Genomic DNA, 16,025 nt, shown 5'->3' with positions numbered 1-16,025 from the left:
GCGGAGCACAGGCTCCGGATGTGCAGGCTCAGCGGCCATGGCTCACGGGCCCAGCCGCTCCGCAGCATGTGGGATCCTCCCGGACCGGGGCATGAACCCGCGTCCCCTGCATCGGCAGGGGGCCTCTCCACCATTGTGCCACCAGGGAAGCCCAATGCCTGTGCAATTTTTCCCGTAAGCCTCAGTTTCCTCATGTGCAAAATGTCATGGAGCTCTAATAACGTGCCAAGTAGTGTTAGGTGCTTAATACAGAGGAATACATCACTTCACCCTCTCAACAGGACAACGAAATTAGAGGTACTATTTTAATCTAAATTTTTTTAATGAGGAGGCAGCTTGAGGCAAAGAGAGGTTTAATGATTTGTTCAGGGTCACAAAAAGTGGGTAAGCCAGGTTTTGAACCCTGGGCTCTCCAGAGATGATGTCATTTATTTACTTATTTATTTAGGTGCATTGGGTCTTAGTTGTGGCCTACAGGATCTTTATTGCGGCATGTGGGATCTTTCGATGTGGTGTGTGGGCTTCTCTGGTTGTGGCACGTGGGCTTCTCTCTAGTTGTGACACATGGGCTCCAGAGTGCGCAGACTCAGTAGTTGTGGTGTGTGGGCTTAGTTGCCCTGCGGCACGTGGGATCTTAGTTCCCCGACCAGGGATTGAACCCGTGTTCCTTGCATTGGAAGGCAGATTCTTAACCACTGGACCACCAGGGAAGTCCCGAGATGATGTTCTTAAGTGCTGTGCTTCAGGTTATAGTTCAAGCAAGTAACCAGAAGTGTTAACACATAAGTATTTGTGAATATCTTCATCTTGATGTTATTTTATAAGTTTATTTATTTATTTATGGTTGCGTTGGGTCTTCATTGCTGCATGCGGGCTTTCTCTAGTTGTGGTGAGCGGGGGCTACTCTTCGTTGTGGTGCACAGTTTTCTTGTTGGCGGTGGCTTTTCTTGGTGTGGAGCACGGGCTTCAGGCACGTGGGCTTTAGAGCTCAGGCTCAGTAGTTGTGGCGCATGGGCTTAGTTGCTCCACGGCATGTGGAATCTTCCTGGACCAGGGCTCGAACCCCTGTCCCCTGCATTGGCAGGCGGATTCTTAACCACTGTACCACCAAGGAAGTCCTTGATGTTATTTTAGAATAGGATAAAGTGAAATAGCATCAATGTGGTAGGATTAGGAAGTATATTATCAATAATAAGGACACTATTCCCTCATGTTTGGATTATTTCTGAGGTTCATTAGTTTCTGCTGTTTTATGTGTATGTTTTAACCCCCGTAGTTCCTACCTGATTCCTTTTGTCTTTAAAATTAGGATGGAGTGGACTTCCCTGGTGGTCCAGTGGTTAAGACTCCACGCTTCCACTGCAAGGGGCACAGGGTTTGATTCCTGGTTGGGGAAGTTGCGCATGCCTTGCTGTGTGGCCAAAAAAACCCCACAAAAAACAAATTAGGATGGGGTAGTTTAGATGAGCTCTATCTCTGTACATGAAAGTTTCATTTCACTTAAGACTTTCCAGGGCTTCCCTGATGGTGTGGTGGTTAAGAATCCGCCTGCCAACGCAGGGGACACGGGTTCGAGCCCTGGTCCGGGAAGATCCCACATGCCACAGAGCAGCTAAGCCCGTGTGCCATAACTACTTGAGCCCACGTGCCACAACGACTGAAGCCCGCACATCTAGAGCCCGTGCTCCGCAAGATGAGAAGCCACCGCAGTGAGAAGCCCGCGCACCACAGTAAAGGGTAGCTTCTGTTCGCTGCAACTAGAGGAAGCTCATGTGCAGCAATGAAGACCCAATGCAGGCAAAAATAAATTAATTAATTAAAAAAAAGGACTTTCCAGAAGCTTTTTTATCTTCACTTCTTTGGCAACACATGATTAATATTTATGGATGTTTGAGTGCTTTTGGCGACTGACTTGGGAGGAAGTGCTAGTTTTCTCTGCCAAACACACTCCATCCTTTGTGTTTCTTTGATATATGGATAATGTATGTCAAGATATATTTCTTTTGTCCTTTGTACAAATAGCTGTGCATTATAAGCCGTAAGAGTATTGATATTTTACTCATATTCAAACAAAGACTCCTAATTTCTTTGGACCAACCCTGTGCATTTTAATTTACTTTTCTCACTTGTGTGTGTTTATGTGTAGAATTTTCATCACCTGTTATTTTTAAAAGATTATTTTTGGCTGTGTTGGGTCTTCGTTGCTGTGCGCGGGCTTCCTCTAGTTGCGGCGAGCGGGAGCTACTCTTTGTTGCGGTGTGCAGGCTTCTCATTGTGGTGGCTTCTCTTGTTGCAGAGCATGGGATCTAGGCGCACGGGCTTCAGTAGTTGTGGCTTGCGGGCTGTAGAGCGCAGGCTCAATAGTTGTGGCGTCCGGGCTTAGTTGCTTCACGGCACGTGGGATCTTCCTGGACCAGGGCTCAAACCCGTGTCCCGTGCATTGCAGGTGGATTCTTAACCACTGTGCCACCAGGGAAGCCCCTCATCACGTATTTTTAATTGTAAGATCTGTGATGCAAAGAAAAGAGGGTGTACCCAGTATATGGACACTTAAAATAATAAAGTGAGTATCCATATGTTTAGCGACCAAGCTTAATAAGGAGAGCATTTTGCCCATACCTTTGACTCTTGTGTGCCTCCCTTTGAGCACATTCCTCTCTTCACCTGAAGGAGAAAATACTGAATTTTGTGTTAATTGTTCTTCCTTTACTTCTAAACAGTGTTTTATTTAGTTGTGGCTGTTTTGAACTTCATGTGAATGGAGTAATGCTGTATTGATTTTTTTGATTTACATTTTGTTTTTGAGATTCATCTATTTGATGCATATAGCTGTAGTTTATTAATTTCTTTTGTTCCATGATTTCAGCATTTGAATTACACCAGTGTCTATTCTCCTGTTGATGGACATGTAGATTTTTGTCAGTGTTTTGCAATTTATGAACACTTTTGTGAATATTCTTGTACACTTGCAGGAATTCAGCTCACTGCTAATCAGACTGCTGGGGTTGCTCCAAAAAGGGTCATAAAATCAATTTAGTGGGGAGCAACCAGCATTAAAAAATGAACTAAGGCAGAAAAAAATTGACAGTGCAGTTTTAGTATTCTGTGTATATATATATGGGGTTACAGTATAAAACATATTTCTTAGAGTGGTTCGTGGTCAAAAAAGCTTGAGAAATGTTACTCTAGGGTATGTACTAAGAGGTGGAGTTGCTGGGAGGCCTCCAGGGAGGCCACTCCTTTTTTAGAAGTGGTTATTTCACTTTACTTTCCTACCAGTGAATGGCTTTTTTGCTCTACATCCTTACCCAGTGCTTAGTATGTCAGTCTTTTTAAGTTTAGTCATTTTGGTAGTCTCATTGTGGTTTTTACTTTGCAATTCCCTGATTACTAATGATGGTGAAACCCTTTTTGTATATTTATAGGCCATTAATATTTTCTCACTTGTGACTTGCAGATGGCTTCTCTGTGTTAGTGGTTCATTTTTTATCCTTTTAATGCAAAGTTCTCAATTTCACTGTAGTCAAAATTTTCAGGTGGGTTTTTTTTTGTTCTTAGGGTTTTTGTTTTTTTTTTTTGGTGCTTAGTGCTTTTTGCAGCCTATTAAATCTTTTCCTAACTTGAGGTCATGAAATGATTTTCCTATAAAATAATTATTTTTTTTTAACTGCTTTTTACATTTAGGTCTATAACCTACTCATCTGGATTTGATTTTATATATAGAATGAAATGGGGGGAAAACGTATTTATTTTACGTACAGTATATATTTATATATTTTATACATATTGTACACATAATATATATTACATATTATGTTAAAAAGGAACATCCAGTTACTTTAACACCATTCTTTCCACTTTTGCTGTACTGTGCCACTGTGTCATGAATCAGCAGTTCATATATGTGTATATTTGTTTCTGGACTTACTGTTCTGTTCTTTATTCTGATACCAGTTTTAAAATTACTCTAGCTTCTGTTTTTCTTTCTTACTGTAGCCTTTTAAAGTCTGGACATATGTCAGATAAAATTAGTATTTCCCTCTTGTCTTTTTCTTCTTTTTAATATTTTGCCTCTTGCTCTTTGCATTTGATAACCATTTAGAATCTTATTGTTCCATGAAAAATCCATTTAGTGTTTTGATTAGCTTTGCATGGATTCTGTAAATCAATTTGAGACATCTATTTACAGTTTTGAATCTTTCAATCTATGAACATAGTAATGTCTAGTTAGGTTTTCTTTTTTAATTCTGGTAAAATGTATACAACAAAAAATTTACCATTTTAACTATTTTTGAGTATGCAATTCAGTTCAGTGGCATTAAGTACATTCATAATGTTGTATAATCATCACCAGTATCTCTTTGTGGAACTTTTTCATCATCCCAAACAGTCACTCTGTACCCGTTAAAGAAATCCCCCTACCACCCTCTCGCCAGCCCCTGGTAACTTCTAGTATTCTAGTTTCTATTTTATGAAATTTGTCTGCTATAGATGCCTCATTTAAGTGGGATCATGCAATATTTGTCCTTTATTTCACTTAGTTATTAAAGCATTTATGTTCATCCATGTTGTAGATGCGTCAGAATTTACTTTTTATGGCTGAATAATAGTCCATTGTATGTATGTACCACATTTTGTTTATCCATTCATGCTTTGATGGACTCTTGGATTGTTTCTACCTTTTGACTATTGTGAATAATGCTACTATGAACATTGGTATACAGGTATCTACTTGAGTGTACAGGTATCTACTTGAGTCCCTCTTTTCATTTTTTTGGGATATATACTAGGAGTGAAATTTCTGGATCATATGGTAATTCTGTGTTCAACTTTCTGAGGAACTGCCAAAATGTTTTTCACTGCACTGTTTTACATTCCTATTGGCAATGCATGAGGGCTCCAATTTCTCCACATCCCCTCCAGCTCATTTTCTTGATAATAGCTATGTTAATGGTATGAAGTGGTATTACCTCCTTATGGTTTTGATTTGTATCTCCCTAATGGTTAGTGATGCTGAGCGTCTTTTCATGTGCTTTTTGGCCATTTGTAAATCTTTGGAGAAATGCCTATTCAATTCTTTGCCCATTTTGTATTTGGGTTGTTTGTCTTTTTGTTGTTGAATTGTAAGAATTCTTTATCTAAAAAAAAAAAAAAAGAATTCTTTATCTAGTTTTGGATCTAGACCCTTATCAGATATATGATTTACAAATATTTTCTCCTATTCTGTGGGTTTTTTCATTGTTATGCTAATGTTCTTTGATGCACAAAAGTTTTAATTTTGATGACGTTCAAGTTATCTATTTTTTTTTTTTTTTTTTTTTTGCGGTACGCGGGCCTCTCACTGTTGTGGCCTCTCCTGTTGCGGAGCACAGGCTCCGGATGCGCAGGCTCAGCAGCCATGGCTCACGGGCCCAGCCGCTCCACAGCATGTGGGATCCTCCCGGACCGGGGCACGAACCCGCGTCCCCTGCATCGGCAGGCAGACTCCCAACCACTGCGCCACCAGGGAAGCCCAAGTTATCTATTTTTGGTTTTTGATGCCTGTGCTTTTGATGTCATGTCCAAGAAATCATTGCCATATCCAGTGTCATGAAGATTTCCCTTACATTTTCTTTCTCTCTCTTTTTTTTATTTTAACATTTTCTCTTTTAAGTTTTTTTTAAGTTTTAGCCCTTAACATTTATTTAGGTCTTTGATCCATTTTGGGTTAATTTTTGTATATGGTGTAAGGTAAGAGTCCAACTTTATTGTTTTGCATGTGGATATCCAGTTTTCCTAGCATCATTTATTGAAAAGGTGATTTTCCCCCGTTGAATGGTTTGGCGTCCTTGTCAAAAGTCATTTGCCCGTAGTACATGCAAGGATTTATTTCTGGGCTCTCTGTTCTCTTTCATATGTCTGCCATTATGCCTGTACAGACCACTTTGGTTACTGTAGCTTTGCAGTAAGTTTTGAAATCAGGAAGTGTGAGTCCTCTGACTTTGTTCTTCATTTTCATGATTTTAGTGTCTATTCAGGGTTCCTTGAGATTCCAAACGAATTTTAGGAATAATTTTTCTATTTCTGCGTAAAATGTTCTTGGGATTTTGGTATCAATTGCATTGAATCTGTAGATCACTTTGGATAGTGATGACATATTAACATTCTTCCAGTCTGTGAACTTACATTTATTTGTGTCACCTTTAATTTTTGTCAGCAACATTATGTAGTTTTCAGCGTACAAGTTGTTTGCCTCTGGATAAGTTTATTCCCAAGGTTTTCTTTCTTTCTTTTTTGATGGTCTTATAAATGCAGTTAATTGTTTTCTTAATTTCCTTTTCGGATTGTTCATTTACAATTATTTTTTATTTTATTTATTATTTTTTGGCTGCATCAGGTCCTAGTTGTGGTATGCGGGATCTTTGTTGCAGTGTGTGGGCTTTTCTCTAGTTGTGGTGTGTTTTCTCTTTCTAGTTGTGGCACACGGGCTCCAGAGCATGTGGGCTCTGTAGTGCGCAGCATGCGGGCTCTCTAGTTGAGGTGTGAGGGCTCGGTAGTTGCGGTGTGCAGGCTTTGTTGCCCTGCGACATGTGGGGTCTTAGTTCCCCGACCAGGAATTGAACCCATGTCCCCTGCATTGGAAGGCAGATTCTTTAACACTGGACCACCAGGGAAGTCCCTACAAAATTTTTTTTAATCAATTTTTAAAAAAACCTCTATTTATTTATTTATTTTATTTTTGGCTGCATTGGGTCTTCGTTGCTGCGTGGGGTTTCTCTAGTTGTGGCAAGCGGGGGCTACTCTTTATTGCAGTGCGCAGGCTTCTCATTGTGGTGGCTTTTGTTACAGAGCATGGGCTCTAGGTGTGCAGGCTTCAGTAGTTGCAGCATGCAGGCTCAGTAGTTGTGGCTCACGGGCTCTAGAATGCAGGCTCAGTAATTGTGGTGCATGGCTTAGTTGCTTCGTGGCATGTGGGATCTTCCTGGACCTGGGCTCAAACCCGTGTCCCCTGCATTGGCAGGCGGATTCTTAAGCACTGTGCCACCAGGGATGTCCCTACAATTATTTTTTAATTAAACCTTTTGTGTCAAATGTAGAGTCACACACAGGTGTAAGAAATAATATAACTACTATTTACCCAGTTTCCATTTATCCATTTTCCCCAATGCTAATAATATCTTGAAGAACTGTAGGATGGTATCCCCACCAGGATATTGAAATTGATGCAGTTAACAAACAGAATATATCCAATACCACAAGGATCCCTCATGGTACTCTTTTTACAGCTACACCTGTTTCCTTTCTGCCCCCAGGCTTAGACCCTTGTAACTACTAATATATATATATTTTTAATTATTGTTTTTTTTGTTGAGGTATAGTTGATATACAATATTATGTGAGTTACAGGTGTATAACATAGTGATTCACAGTATTTAAAGGTTATACTCCATTTATAGTTATTATAAAGTATTGGCTATATTTTGTATGTTGTGCAATATATCCTTGTAGCTTCTTTATTTTATACATAGTAGTTTGTAGCTCTTAATTCCCTACCCCTGTCTTGCCCCTCCCCACTGGTAACCGCTAGTTTTTTCTCTGCATCTGAGTCTGTTCTGTTTTGTTATAATCATTAATTTGTTTTATTTTTTATGTTCCACATATAAGTGAAAACATACAGTATTTGTCTTTCTCTCTTTGACTTATTTCATGTAGCATAATACCCTCCAGGTCCATCCATGTTGTTGCAAATGGCAAAATTTCATTCTTTTTTATGGCCGAGTAGTGTTGCATGGTATATGTATATACATGTACGTGTGTGTGTGTGTGTAGTGTGTGTGTGTAATGTGTTTGTCACTTCTTTATCCATTCATCTGTTGATGGGCACTTAGGTTGTTTCTGTATCTTGGCAACTGTAAATAATGCTGCTGTGAACATTGGGGTGCAAATATCTTTTCGAATTAGTGTTCTTATTTTTTTCAGGTGTATATCTAGGAGTAGAATTGCTGGGTCATATGGTAGTTCTATTTTTAGTTTTTTGAAAAACTGCCATACTGTTTTCCACAGTGACTGCACCAATGTACCTTCCCACTAACGATGCATAAGAGTTCCCTTTTCTCCACATCCTCACCAACATTTGTTGTTTGTGTTCTGTTCTTTTTCAATTTTTTTAAAAATTTTTATATTTATTTTTGGCTGTGTTGAGGCTTCGTTGCTGTGCACAGGCTTCCTCTAGTTGTGGCGAGCGGGGGCTATTCTTTCGTTGCTGTGTGCGGGTTTCTCATTGCAGTGGCTTCTCGTTGTGGAGCATGGGCTCTAGGCGTTTGGGCTTCAGTAGTTGTGGTGCATGGGCTCAGTAGCTGCTGCTCATGGGCTCTAGGGAGTGTGGGCTTCAGTAGTTGTTGTGCTCGGGCTCTAGAGTGCATGTGGCGCATGGGCTTAGTTGCTCCGTGGCATGTGGGATCTTCCTGGACCAGGTATCGAACACATGTCCCCTGCATTGGCAGGTGGATTATTAACCACTATGCCACCAGGGAAGTCCCTGTTATTTGTGTTCTTTTTGATAATAGCCATTCTGAGAGGTGTGAGGTGATGTCTCACTGTGGTATGATTTGCATTTTCCTGATCAGTGATGTTGAGCACCTTTTCATGTGCCTGTTGACCATCTGTATGTCTTCTTTGGAAAAATGTCTATTCAGGTCTTCTGCCCACTAACGTTATTCTTCAGTTGTGTAATTCTGTCATTTCAAGGCTGTTATGTTACATAAATGGAGTCATACAGCATGTAACTTTCTGGGATTGGGTTTTTTTCACTCAGCATAATTCTCTGGAGATTCATCCATATTGTTGAATGTATCAATAGTTGCATTTCTTTCATTGCTTATTATTCTGTATTATGGGTATACTGTGGTTTGTTTAATGATTCAGCTGAAAGATATCTCAGGTATTTATAGTTTGGGGCTATTATGAATAAAGCTGTTGTACGGTAAAAATTGATGTACAGATATTTGTGTGAACATAGGTCTTCATTTCTCTGGGATGAATGTCCTGTTGTAGAATTGCTGAGTTGTATGGTGGCTCCATGTTCAGGTTTTTGTTTTTTAGTTTTAGTGACTGTACCATTTTATATTTCCACCAGTAATCCAGTTTTTTAGCTTTCTTGACAGCATGTGACATTGTCACTATTCTTTTGGTTTAGTAACTTTGATAGGTGTGTAGTGATATCTCATTGTGGTTTTAATTTGCATTTACCTGACGGCTGAAAAGATCTTTCATGTACTTATTTGCTATCTGTATATCCTCTTTTGGTCAAATGTCTGTACATGACTTTTGCCTATTTTCTATTCTCTTTGTTTATTGATTGATTGTAAAAACACTTATATTTAGAATTAGGCAGCTGGACTCAATTTAGATGATCGCAATTTTGTTGGCAACATTCAAAGCATCATAGTCAGGAGCCAGTCGAACATATGCCTTCTTCTCTCCATGAGGCCTGGGGTGGAAAGGAAACCTTAGTTCCCGCTTTCCTCACTGCTCCTATATGTTCTCTTCTCCCCCAGTCGTCTGGGGCATCAGGTGGTTCTGTTGTTCATGTTGTTCTTTTCTAAATAGTGATCATTCCATCATTTGCTTCCTTTTTTTATTGTAGAGTTTGAAAGTTCTTTATATATTCTGGATATGAGTGCTTTGTCACTCATTTATATATATATGTCATTTATATATATATATATATGTCACTCATTTATATATATGATTTGCTCTTTTTTTTTTTTTAAGTCTTTTTTTTTAAATTATTTATTTATTTACTTATTTATTTTGGCTGTGCTGGGTCTCAATTGCGGCATGTGGACTCTTAGTTGCGGCATGCATGTGGGATGTAGTTCCCTGACCAGGGATCGAACCCGGGCCCCCTGCATTGGGAGCGTGGAGTCTTACCCACTGGACCACCAGGAAAGTCCTGATTTGCTCTTATTTTCTCCTCGGCTGGAGTTTGTGTTTTTATCCTCCAAATGGACTTTTTTTTTTTTTTTTCCAAAGTAAAAGCTTTTAACTTTGATGAAGTCCAACTTACAGATTTTTACTTTTATGGATTGTGCTTTTATTGTCAAATCTAATAACTCTTTAACCCTAAATTCCAAAGATTTTCCCCTATTTTTTTTAAGTTTTATGCTTCACATTTAAATTTTTTTTTTAATATTTATTTACTTATTTTGGCTGCGCTGGGTCTTAGTTGCAGCATGCAGGCTCTTAGTTGTGGCATGTGGGATCTAGTTCCCTGACCAGGGATTGAACCCAGGCCCCCTGCATTGGAAGCTGGAGTCTTACCCACTGGACCAGCAGGGAAGTCCCTACATTTAAATCTTGATTCATTTGAGTTAATTTTTGTATAAGGTGTGAGACTCAGGTGAAGATTGTTTTCTTTTTTTTTTTCCAAATGTTCCAGTGCTATTTGTTGAAAAGTCTGTCTTTCCTCCATTGAATTACTCTTGCACCTTTGTCCAGAATCAACTGGGCATCTTTATTTGAGTATATTTCTGGGTTTTCTGTTCTGTTCCATTGATCTATGTGTCTGTCTCGCTGGCAGTACCACACTGTGTTAACTACTGTAGATATATAATAAATAACTCTTGAAATGAGGTAGATGATTTGTTCCACTTTATTTTTTTTCAAAGTTGTTTTGGCCATCTAGTTTCTTTGCATTGTTGGTTTTTATTTTATTTTTTTAAATGTGTGTGTTTTTTTAATAAATTTATTTTTATTTTATTATTTTTTTTAAAAACCGAATTTATTTATTTATTTATTTTTGGCTGTGTTGGGTCTTCGTTGCTGCACGTGGGCTTTCTCTAGTTGCGGCGAGCGGGGAGTACTCTTGTTGCAGAGCCTGGGTTCTAGGCGCGTGGGCTTCAGTAGTTGTGACACGCGGGCTTAGTTGCTATGTGGCATGTGGGATCTTCCTGGACCAGGGATCGAACCCGTGTCCCCTGAATTGGCAGGCAGATTTTTAACCACTGAGCCACCGGGGAAGTCCCTTCATTCAGTTTAATATATTTTTTTCATTTTCCTTTAGGGTTCCTCTTTTATTGTTGTGCCATGTCTTTCTGGTCTCTGTGGTTTCTGATGAGAAAGCTGCTCTCTTTTAAATTATGTTTTCCCTACATAGGCATACGTCGTTTTATTGCACTTCACTTTATTGTGCCTCACAGATGCACTTATTTTCTTTTTTTTAACAAATTGAGGGTTTGTGGCAACTCTTCATCGAGCAAGCCTGTCTGTGCCATTTTTCTAACAGCATTTGCTCACTTCATGTTTCTGTATCACGTTTTGGTAATTTTTGCAATGTTTCAAACTTTCTCATTATTATATTTGTCATGGTGATCTGTCATCAGTGATCTTTTTTTTTTTTTTTTTGGTTGGGGTACGCGGGCCTCTCACTGTTGTGGCCTCTCCCGTTGCGGAGCACAGGCTCCGGACACGCAGGCTCAGCGGCCATGGCTCACGGGCCCAGCCGCTCCGCGGCATGTGGGATCTTCCCGGACCGGGGCACGAACCCGTGTCCCCTGCATCGGCAGGCGAACTCTCAACCACTGCGCCACCAGGGAGGCCCCCATCAGTGATCTTTGATGTTACTATTACGACTTGCCGAAGACTCAGGTGATTAGCATTTTTTAGCTGTGTGGGATGTGGGATCTTAACACCCTGACCAGGGATTGAACCTGTGCCCCCTGCATTGGGAGCATGGAGTCTTACCCACTGGACCACTAGGGAAATCCCAAGGCTCTTTTCATTTTTTTTTTCAGTCTGTTTTCTCTCTGTTGTTTACAGTGAGCAATTTTCACTGTAATATCTTCTAGTTCACTAATTCTTTTCCTCTCTTTCTGCTCTTGAGGTCATCCAGAGAGCTCTTTCTTACTGTACTTTTCAATTCTAAAATTTCCATTTTGTTCTTCCTTATATCTTCAATTTTTTGCTAAAGTTTTCTAGTTTTCATTTTTATGTTCATAATTGTGTGTTGAATAATTTTTATCAGGGCTGCTTTAAAATCTTCATTAGATGATTCTAACATCCATGTCAGATGTTAAAATTACAAACATCTTGGAATCCCTTGGCGGTCCATTGGTTAGGACTTTGTGCTTTCACTGCCAAGGGTGCGGGTTCAATCCCTGGTCGGGGAACTACGATCCCAGAAGCCCCACTGCACAGCCAAAAACCAAAAAACACAAACAAAAAGATTACAAACATCTCAATGTTGATTTTTCATTGAAACTTGAACATTTTTGTATTATGTTATGGGACTTTGCATCTTTTATAAACCTGTTTTACCTGGCTGTCTTTCTCTGACATTTGTCTGACTGGGCAAGAGTGAGGGCACCTTCTCCTTATAGCAGGTTAAGGGTGAAGTTCAGGTTTCCTACTTGGCCTCTGTTGACATTTGAGGGAAACTGCTTATTAATACCAAGCAGAGTTCGGAGTTATGCCTCCATACTTGATCTCAACAATGGATGTGGCCTCATTTAACACTGTGTGTTGGTGAAAGGCCTGATTCTGTTCCTGACTTTTACTGATCCCATACCAGTGAGGACAGGGTGGGTTCCCTCATTACTGCCAGATGGGGGTGGAAGTCCAGGCTTCCCGTGTTGTCTTCATCGATAGCATGGGGAAAGGTGCTCATTACCTGTTAGTGAGGATGAAAGTTCTGATTCCTTACTTGACCTGCTCTTACACTACTCCATTGGGAGTCTTCAGCTGATTTATAGAATCACAAAGGTGGATGTCTAGGTTTGTTCCCCACTTGACCATTGCAGGAGTGGGTAGGGTCAGTTTTTCCTGTGATGAGCAGCTACTGTCTAACAGTTTTCTTTCTAGCTATTATGCCCTCTTCCTGGTCTTTTGTCTAGAGAGAGAAGCCTTTCGTTGGGACGTTTTTTGGGGCTGTGCTGGGTGGTGCTTTTAGGTTGCTGACTTCTTCCATTCCAAGAGTGAGATATATTAGGCAAAAAGAAAGTCCAGGGAGCTCACTGCCATGTTGTTTCTTGGGTCCTGTGGTCTCTAGTTAATTTGCCTTCTCACCACCTTTCAGAATATATTTATTTTATTTTTAATGTTCACAGTTTTTGTTTGTACTTAGTAGGAGGAATAGGAAAAAGTACTTCTTTCTATTCCATCCTCCCAGAAATGGGTGAAGTATATAGCCTTTGGTTTCATCGTTCACTGTATTGTTTTTTGTGGCATGCGGGGTCTTACTTCCCTGACCGGGGATCGAACTACGCCCCCTGCAGTGGAAGGGCAGAGTCAGGGAAGTCCTTTGTTTTTTCTGTTTTATAGTACATTGATTTCTGTTCTGATCTTTATTCTTTGCTTATCTAGGTTCAAAAGGTGCAAGGTGAAGTGATTGATTTGAGTTGTTTCTTTTCTAGAAAACAGGCATTTAGTGCTATAAATTTCCCCCTCATTTATTGCTTTTAACTGCCTTCCACAAAGTTTGGTAAAAATTTTTTTTCATTTACTTTAAAATACTGTATATTTTCTCTTTGGATTTCTTCTTCTTCTTTTTTTTTTTTTTTGGCTGTACACGAGCCTCTTACTGTTGTGGCCTCTCCCATTGCGGAGCACAGGCTCCGGACACACAGGCTCAGCGGCCATGGATCATGGGCCTAGCCGCTCCGCGGCATGTGGGATCTTCCCGGACCGGGGCACGAACCCGTGTCCCCTGCATTGGCAGGCAGACTCTCAACCACTGCACCACCAGGGAAGCCCTGGATTTCTTCTTTGACCCATTGGTTATTTAGAGGTATATTTGGATTCCAAATATTGAGATTTTTCCATCATTTATTTCTAAATTAATTACATCATGGTCAGAGAAAATTCTTTTTATGACTTAAAATCTTTTAAATGTAAGAGATGTTTCATGGTCTGAATATGATTGGTCTTGGTAAACGTTCCCTATGTCCTTGAACAGAATATTATGCTAGTTTGTATTAGTGTTCTATAAATGTCACTTAACATCAATTTGGTGGATGGTATTTTTCTGGTTGATAGTATTGTTCAAGACTTCTATATCGTTACTGATTTTATGTTTATTGGTTCTATCAGTTATTGAGAGAGGTTTGTTGAAATCTCCAAATATAGTTGTGGAACTTCTTATAGTTGTTATTTTTACCTTATGTTTTTTGAAGCTGTTATTAGGTGAATAAATGTTTTGGATTTTTCGTATCTTCTTAATGAGTTATACCCTTTATCTTTGAGAAATCCTCTTTTTTGTGATAATATTATTGATTTAAAATTTTAAAATTTTAAAATTTTATTTCGTTTAATTTTTGGCTGCGTTGGGTCTTCATTGCTACGTGCAGGCTTTCTCTAGTTGCGGCTAGAGTGGGGGCTACTCTTTGTTATGGTGTGCGGGCTTCTCATTGTGGTGGCTTCTCTTGTTTTGGAGCGCAGGTTCTAGGTACCCAGGCTTCAGTAGTTGTGGCACATGCTCAGTAGTTGTGGCTCGCAGGCTCTAGAGAGCAGGCTCAGTAGTTGTGGTGCACTGGCCCAGTTGCTCTGCAGCATGTGGGATCTTCCCGGACCAGGGCTCGAACCTGTGTCCTCTGCACAGGCAGGTGGATTCTTAACCACTGTGCCACCAGGGAAGTCCCAATATTGTTGATTTTTATTAATTCTACTTTATATGAAATTAATATAACCATTTCAACTTTCTTTGATTCTGCAGTATGTAATGTAATATGTCCTTTTTCTCTGGCTGCTTTAAAGATCTTTATTTCTGGTTGTAGGCGTTTTGATCATAATATGTTTTGGTTTACATTTTTTCATGTTTCTATTGCTTGGTGTTTATTTAAAGAGTGCTTTGTTCTAGCTGTTTATAGTTTTCATCAAATGTGGAAAATGGTTGATGTTATTTTTTCAAGTATATTTTTCTGTATTATCTCCTTTGTGGCTCCATTTATAAGTGTACTTGGCTTCTTGAAGTTGTCTCAAAGTTAATCTATGCTCTATTCATTTTTTTTTTTTTTTTTGCGGTACGTGGGCCTCTCACTGTTGCGGCCTCTCCTGTTGCGGAGCACAGGCTCCGGACGTGCAGGCTCAGCGGCCATGGCTCATGGGCCTAGCCACTCCGCGGCATGTGGTATCTTCCCGGACCAGGGCACGAACCCGTGTCTCCTGCATCGGCAGGAGGACTCTCAACCACTGTGCCACCAGGGAAGCCCCTCTATTCATTTTTTAAAAGTACTTCTTTTCTGTTTCATTTTGGTTAGTAACTATTACTTGGTTTCATGTGCTGTAAATCTCATATAGTATGTTTTTCCTCTTAGACCTTATGATTTTCATCTTTAGAAGTTCACTTTTTTTTATTTGATGTTTCTACTTAACAAGTTTAATATTTCCTCTGTCTCCTTGAACATATGAACTGTGTTCATAATAATTGTTTGAAAGGACTTGTATACTAATTCTTCTTGTCATTTCAAGATTGACATTTCAAGGTTTGAATGGTTTTTGTTTTATTATGGGGTATAATTTCCTGCTTCTGTATATGTCTTTTTTTTTTTTTTTTTGTCTTTTAGTTGTTGTGAATTTTATCTTTTTTTTTTTCTTTTGGAGCAGAGAAAGGTTTATTTCAGGGCCATGCAAGGAGAACAGGCAGCTCATGCTCAAAAGGCCCAAACTCCCCAGTGGCTTTCAGGGGAACAGTTTTAAAGGCAACATTTGGGGGTGAAGGCTGTAGGATTCATGACTTTCTTCTCATTGATATGTTGTAAAGTAACAGTGTGGTGGTGTTTTGGGAATCTTAATCATCAACTTTCTGGTCCGAACAGTCTGGGGTCTAGTGCTTGTGCTCAGCAGGTAGTCGCCCTCCTCCACCTGAGTGTGGGAGTCTCAGTTTCTGTAGAACAACTGGTCTCAGGACTTAATGAAGCTCAGGTTCTTGATGTCTCATCGCAGAAAGAATTCAGTGAGAGACAAAGTGATGGGTAAGAAGTGGATTTATTTAGAGAGAAACACACTGCACAGGCAGAGTGTGGGCCATCTCAGAAGTTGAGAAAGGCCGT

The 16,025-nt window shown here is 39.8% G+C and overlaps 1 protein-coding gene across 11 annotated transcripts in view; it reads left to right on the top strand.

The window, feature by feature from the left end:
* MLLT10 (MLLT10 histone lysine methyltransferase DOT1L cofactor) overlaps positions 1 to 16,025 on the top strand; it is a 244,697-nt gene that overhangs the window by 19,226 nt on the left and 209,446 nt on the right. The window lies entirely within an intron of this gene.

This window comes from Mesoplodon bidens (genome assembly GCF_964165515.1).
Source record: "Mesoplodon bidens genome assembly, chromosome: 3".
Taxonomy (NCBI): domain Eukaryota; kingdom Metazoa; phylum Chordata; class Mammalia; order Artiodactyla; family Ziphiidae; genus Mesoplodon; species Mesoplodon bidens.
The sequence above is the reverse complement of the archived record's forward strand: the minus strand, read 5'-3'. Positions and strand labels throughout refer to the sequence as shown.